This window comes from Mus caroli, unplaced genomic scaffold (genome assembly GCF_978045245.1).
Source record: "Mus caroli unplaced genomic scaffold, Mus_caroli_1 scaffold_5, whole genome shotgun sequence".
NCBI classification, from domain to species: Eukaryota; Metazoa; Chordata; class Mammalia; order Rodentia; family Muridae; genus Mus; species Mus caroli.
Genome location: NW_028227260.1, coordinates 97,920,402 through 97,928,106, shown reverse-complemented (window position 1 = coordinate 97,928,106; position 7,705 = coordinate 97,920,402).

Sequence of the window (7,705 nt, the reverse complement as noted above, 5' to 3'; positions counted from 1 at the left end):
TGAAATCAAAGAGATTACAGTGTGGTCTCCTTGGTCTCCTTGAGTACTAAATATGGGAAAAACTTGGACCACTAATTTCTGGCTCCTGCAAGGTGCTAAGCTTAGTATCTGATTCCTGACATCCTCTCCTGTCCTAGACCTCCAATTTTGCAACTGACAGCTTTCTCAACAGTTTGTCATCTCTCTTGGGCTTTTAGCCTGTACCTGGGCTATGGGCTTATCTCTTCCCTGATGACTGTCCCTAGATCAAAGAAAACTTTCTACAAAGAATGATGGAGAAAAGGAAGGAAAGAAGGAGGGAGGGAGGGAGGGAGGGAGGGAGGGAGGGAGGGAGGGAGGGAGGGAGGGAGGGAGAATGGACAGGGAGAGGGTAAGGGGAGAAAGAAGAAAGGGAAGATTTCTACAAATCATTGAAAAAGATTGATAACCCAATGGAAAATTTTGCAAAATATTCAATAAACATTTCACTTAAAAGTTACATAAGGGACTAAATATGTTTAACTCTAGAACTCATCAGAGAAAAAACAAAACTGCAATGGATGGCTACCAGACTGTAGCATAGCAGCCTCTACAATGCATATCCCAGTGTCTACAGTACACTTTCTGGAGCAAAGTTCTCATGTCCCCAGGTACCACCAACATTGACAAATGACAATCCATAGCCTGGCTGCTCTTCCTAGTGATTTGTTAACTGCAAAAAGCTTCTGCCTAGCAAGAAGCTACTTCTCCCTGCAGGGGAGCTAAATCAAATGGTTCCTCATACGGGACATTTGACAGATCTCAGCGCCCAGTCTAATTTAGAGACGATTCTAAAGGTTTATCCCAGTTGCTCTCTGTGAAGCTGACTGGGGTACACTCTCCTTCTTACTCCCTCAAAGATATTAATCCCCTGTAAACTTCTTGTATAGTATTTTTTTTGTTTGTTTTAGAGTATACTCACCAAGAAATGAAACCTGAGACAACTACACTCTTATATGAATTGCAAATATAAAATGACCATGTTTTCCTGATGATATCGACCAACTAGAACTCTTACATACCAGTGTGGACCAATTATAATGCTTGTGTATTCCAGTGGAAGCATAAATTCTTTGACTACCATGGAAATCAGAATGTGATTATGGTAGTACCTGCTATGGCTGAACATACATATATGACCTAACGATTGCACTACTAAGTACTATAGCTACAGATAAGGTATACAAGCCATGTGCCACATAATGTTTCAGCCAGTAAAGAAGAGCATATTCAACAGTGATCCTACAAGACTATAGTAAAACTTAGAATTCTTATTGCTGAGTGACATCATATATGCCATAACTGCAAAATGCAATGCATTGCTCACCAATGTGTGGTGATATTGCTGTAAATAAGTCTGTAAATAGCATGTGTGGCTATATGAATTAATGAAAGCTGGAGGCAGACAGGAAGGAACAGTGATATACATTAATGTTAGCACTTGAAAGACAACTTCAGATTCTGTCTTTGCTAGGTTCTCTCCACCCCCTTCTCCACATGTGTGTGTGTGTGTGTGTGTGTGTGTGTGTGTGTGTGTGTGTGTGCGTGTGTGAGTGCACACGCATGCCCTTCACCACTCACTTTCCAAAATGCATTGTCATCATGCTGTGATGCATGGCTGAGGACTAATACCAGTAGACAGTTACAGAAATGTGTACAACAATGCTCATACTGCCCACACTGGGAATTCCCATCAGGATTAGCATATGTAGAGTTATGACATTCATATTTAGATTTTGTATGCATAACATTGAGTCAAACAACCACACACACAGTCGAAAACTGAGCAAAACCTGTCAGCTTTCTATTAGACTGGATTAGTGGCCATGAAGGCCCTGTGAAGGTTGCTGGAAAGTGTCATGGCTTTTTATCTAGATTCTTGTTATATCAACATGCTCATGCTGTGAAATTATTTGGATTATATTGTGTGATCTGGTTCTCTCTGTATATAGTGCCTGAATTTAAAATTGTCAAAAGCACAAAGAATGCACATGCATACTCTTATATGAATGTAAATGCAGAGAGAGCAACACACACACACACACACACATATAAGCTGTGGCCAGTCCAAGCTACCTTAACATTTAAGGATGTCCAAGCTCCTTGCTATATAAATATGAATGTTGGCTCCTAGTTTGTGTTGTAATGAACACTTCCACCAAATCAAAAGATTCCTACTCATCTGCCTTAGCCTATTGAGGGGAACATGGAGGCAAGTGTATTTTTGTCACTACTGCATAGGTGTGCACTTGATGAGTCAATGGATATAGAAACAGGGCACTTGGTGTTGATCAAAATTTTTAAAGAAAGCCTTCTTTCCCTGCATGTTGGGAAGGTTCAGTGGGTATGTTCTTTGATAAATGGTCACAGTAATGAAATTCACACTCTTTAATCACAAGGACTATAATTTAATTAAAAACACACTGAGGATTGATTTGGGTGAGAGAGCTCTCCTGATTCTTAAGCTTTATTAAATTCACTGTTTCATTGCTCAGCCTCATCCAACATGCTTAAATTCGGAAGTCGGTGGCTGAGAAGCTGTCACTGTCCTGATGAAATGAACCTAGGTTTAGAGCCCAGAGAAGACCAGGCAGAACAGAAGTGGGAGCCAAAATAAACAGAAAATAGCTCTGTTGCCCCTTCAGGCTTTTGCCTGCAGCAGTAGCAGGTAAGAAGCAGGAGTCTTGCTGTTACGAGAGCAACTGAGTCAGGGAAGCACAGGTAGGGGGCAATCCTTAAGGCATCAAAAGCAGTGTACATAGTTCTGAGCCCATAGTAGGAGTACAGGAACTGCTGGGTTATCAACAACATGGTAATAGTCTCTCACAGCCCACTTGTGAATTAAGACTGTTACTGTCCCCATTTAAATATGCAGGAACTAAGGAAAGGGCCAAGGGGTTATACGATTTGCCTAGCAGAGTGTGAGCTGGAAATGCCTCATCAGACACTATTCATTTACCACTCTTCATATAGACTTGCCCCTCCTCAAATCCATGGGAAGAAGCTGTCCTAATATAGTGTTTCGTAAAGCATTGGCATTGTACCAGCAGTGCCATTACCATCTGGGAACTCGTTAGGAAAGCACACTTTCAGAACCACAGACTGTAGGAGGAGGACCTGGCAATTTGAATTGCCCAGTCCTTTAAGAGACTGTGATGTATGTTCCGATTTGAACATCACTAATAAAGCATCTGTGCATCAGGAAAACCGAGATGACTCAAATATCTACCAAAGTATCCAAGATTAATACAACAGACCTGCCTCGTGAAGATCTTATGCCAGAACAGAAGAAACAGGACTCTCCTAAAGCACCATACAGAGAAGTGGGATCTTTATAAACAGCTTCTTATACCTGCCTATGGGAACTTTTTCCACGCTTCAGGTCCTGGACAAATATTAACTATTATTCTCCTGACCTGTACTCCCCTCTGGGAAGTGGAAGAATGCATTATCCCCCTCTCTTTGTGCCTTGCAGGGAAGAGGCTCTGTCGTATATGTCTGTGAGAGATGAACTTTAAAGGACTTTCAGTATGAGAGTCAAGGGATACCATCTGGCATAGCCTACCTCCTACCCAAACTTGAGTTCTCACCCTGACTTTCAGCATCTACTCCCTGTATCTGCTCTTCTGCCTTTCCAGAATGCTCTCTTGGAGACAGAACAAGTCCTTGACATACAAATGGCAGATTCTGGGTACTACCATCCCCCTAATTCCTACTTATATAGGATGTCACTAATCAGTTATACTTTTTAATGAGTTTTGACAGGGCCTTAGTCCCCTTTTAAGCTCAGTGTTACCCTACTGTATCTAGGAGTAGGTTAAAGATAACCTCAATCATTCACTCAATTCCTATTTGACCTGTATTTCCTGACTTGTAATAGGCATTTGTCAGAATCAGTACTAAATTGTTCCTTTTCAAGAATGTAAGTGGTAAAGCACCCCTGGGGTCTCCATGGCTCTTCCATACCATATCTCACAAATACGTTGGAGTTGAGATAGTAGAAACTCTTCCTGACCCAAACTCTTCCTGACTTCTGGTTTCCCATAATAGAAATACCTAGATATTTAGCATCCATGGAATCATTTACCTAGATTGTTCCAGGACTACAACTAAGACCTGGCCTATAACTCTTGGAGTGATAATGATTTTTAAGAAATTATTAAATGGATAAATTGCAAAGCTGTAACTTTAGGTTTCCCATCTGTTATTTTGGTGGAAACTGGCCTGAGTCTTGTGAGAATATCTGTGAGGTAAATTCTCTAGGCCAAGGTAGCATATTCTCTCAGGTTCAGAATGTTTGTTGATACTATTGCCTAATTAGAGAGATGCCATATCATGTTACAAGGTACACATGAAGGCCTCACATCACCAATATCTATAGAAGATAATTTGTGCTCTAATATTTTTTATAGATTTATTGCAGTATGTTTATAGAAGTGGCCCCCTCCTAAAAACGGTGAGTTACATGATTAAAACCATAAACTCCAGATATATCCAGGCTCAGTATGCATTGGGAACATAGAAAGAAAGGTAGAAATACCAGGAGAGGCATACCCATGGATTAAGATCTTGGCAAGTATCACTTAGGTATGTATGACACAGTCATTTCACTAAGGCATTGGTTAAGCTTATATACATTGATTTTATTCTCTACCTATTGGGAAAGGAAGGGCCATAACCCACTCCACGTACCAGGGAAGTGTCTGCCTTCACTGGAAATTTCCCATGAAGATTAAGACAGAGTTGACTAAAGAAACAAGGAAAATTAAAACAGGAAACAAACAGGTAAAAGGACCCATTTTTAAAGGAAACTAAATATCAGATTTATCAGACAGTATTTCTGTGATGTTAGCATTCATTTCTCTAATAGACTGAGTAAAGCAAATTGCCTTCTCCAATATGGATGGGACTCACCCTGGCCAATGAATAGAGCCAAAAGCCTGGGTAAGAAGGAACCCCAGGCTCCATATCTTGCTGTACTGGCTGGTCAACTGGACATAGGCTGGAGTTATCACAGAGAAAGGAGCTTTACTTGAGGAAATGCCTCCATGAGATCCAGCTGTTAGGCATTTTCTCAATTAGTAATCCAGAAGGAGGACCCATTGTGGGTGGTGCCAATCCTGGGCTAGTAGTCTTAGGTTCTATAAGAAAGCAAACTGAGCAAGCCAGAGGAAGCAAGCCAGTAAGCAGCACCCTTCCATGGCTTCTGCATCAACTTCTGCCTCCAAGTTCCTGCCCTGTGTGAGTTCCTGTCCTGACTTCCTTTGGTGATGAACAGCAACATGGAAGTGTAAGCTGAATAAACCCTTTCCTCCTCAACTTGCTTTTAGGTCATGATGTTTTGTGCAGGAATATAAACCTTGGCTAAGATACTACCACTGCTAGAGGTGTCAGTTAGAGTCATCCCCATAGACTCCCAGGACCTCCCCCCCTACCTCATTCCAGTTCTCTGGCATGTTCTAGAAATGACCCTCACAGCCTGCTGCCACAAATTTTCATCCCCCCTCCCTACACGTTACCCCCTACCTCCTTCCCTTCCCTACTCCCCTCCCACCCATATCCCTCCCTCCATCCACCTCCAATGTCTATTTTATTTCCCCTTCTGAGTGAAATGCAAGCATCCTCCCTCGGGCCCTCCTTATTATTTGGCTTCTTTGGGTCTGTGGATTGTAGCATGGTTATCCTGTACTATGGAAATGGAAACTTCCTATAGCTAGGCAGGACTCCTAGTGGAGGAATAAGGACACCAACCCATCCACAAAACCTTTGACCTAAAATGTGTCCTACCTACAAGATGAGCAGGGACAAAGATGGAACAGAGACTTGAGGGAATGTAAAACTAATGACTGGCCCAACTTGAGACCCATCCCAGGAGCAAGCACCAATCCCTAACACTATTAATGATACTCTCGTATGCTTACAGACAGGAGCCTAGCACGACTGTCCTCTCATAGGCTCCACCCAGCAGCCAAGGGGAACATGCAGAGATCAACTGACAAACCCTGGAAGGAGCTAGGGAGTCTTATGGAAGAGTTGGAGGAAGGATTGAGGGACTTGAAGAGGACAGGGACGCCATAGGAAGACCAACAGAGTCAACAAACCTGACCCTTGGGGGCTCCAGAGATTGAACTACCAACCAAAGAGCAAGCATGGGCTGGAACTAGGCTCCCTACACGTATGTAGCAGATGTTCAGCTTAGACTTCATGCAGGTTCCCCAACAACTGGAGCAGGGACTGCCCCTAAAGTGGATGCCTGTCTGTGAATCCCAGTCCCCTAACTGGGCTGCCTTGTCTGGCCTCAGTAGGAAAAGATTTGTCTAGTCCTTCAGAGACTTGAGATGCCAGGGTAGGTTGGTACCCAAGGGGGACATCCCCTTCTTCAGAGGAGAAGAGAGAGTGAGGGGGTGTGAAGGGGGAACTTGGAGGAGGGAGGTATGTGAATGTGTTTGCAATGTAATGTAGACAGACAGACAGACAGGCAGGCAGATGGATGGATAGACAGAAGGACTGACAGGTAGGTGGACAGGCAGACAGACAGATATGTGGGGAAAAGGACCTCCAGTACTTGAAGGATTTAAAACTGGACTCGATCTGAAGCAGAAGCTCCTCCTTTGCCCACAACTACATCATTTGCCTTCCTGTTTCTTAGACCTCTGAACTCTGGGTCGAATGGTATCAAGAGAAAAAAGATATTTGAGAGTGAAATTAGTGAGACCAGAAATTAGTTTTATTCTTGTTCAGAACCCTGACTAATGTACTGTTATATGTCAACACAAATACCATTTCTTTTATAGGAAATAACTGTATTTTTCTAAATAAAAACATTGTGTAAATGCTGGTGTTGTTTTAGAGCTTTTAGTGTCTGACTTTATAGAAGATGGTGTGATTCTCATGTCCATCCCTATATTCAGTCTGCTGAGACATCACACAGCCTATGGCACACTAAATCTTATGCCTGTGAAAGGAGAAGGTAAAAGGCAAGAATTTTCATCTTTCAGGCCCATTGAAAGGTTCTTGGAGATGCCAAGGGTCCTCAGACCTCATCTGAGAATTGCTACCCTAGAGATTATAATATTCAGCTTTGATCTACCAAAGTATGTTAATTTGTGCTTTCATCTTCTTCTCCAGCAATGAAAGGATCTTAAATGCTTCAGTTGTACCTTTTTTCTTCCAGCTTATATACTGCTATTCCTGTGTGTTTTTATTTATACCTCACAGCCGTATAGCATACCAGTCTTATGTTATATACAATTTAGATTCATGCTTATTTGCCTATGAATTTGCTCCTTTGTTCTGCTTTCTAATTCACATTGAGAATGAGGATCCCAATGCTGTAGACGAATATTATCAGGAATAGAAATCAATGAATTTGTTGGTGTACTATTCCTTTAACCGAGAATGCTTTTCTCTGTTACATCGAAATTATACTTTCTTTTTTTATATTTCACACTCAAGAGTTTTCTTTTTCCTTTTGGCTTTGCTTTGCTTTTTTGAAATAGGATTTTGCTGTATAGGCTAGGTTTACCTAGGAGTTTGGGGAAGAGTCTGGTAAATGGACATGGAAGTGACTCCAGAGGCCACAGGGCTTCATGTGCTTACTGTGTTGCCATTTCATCCCTACTTTGCAAAGTGGTCTTCATGAACTCACCACACACATGGGACAACTAAGGTTTACAACGCAAACAGA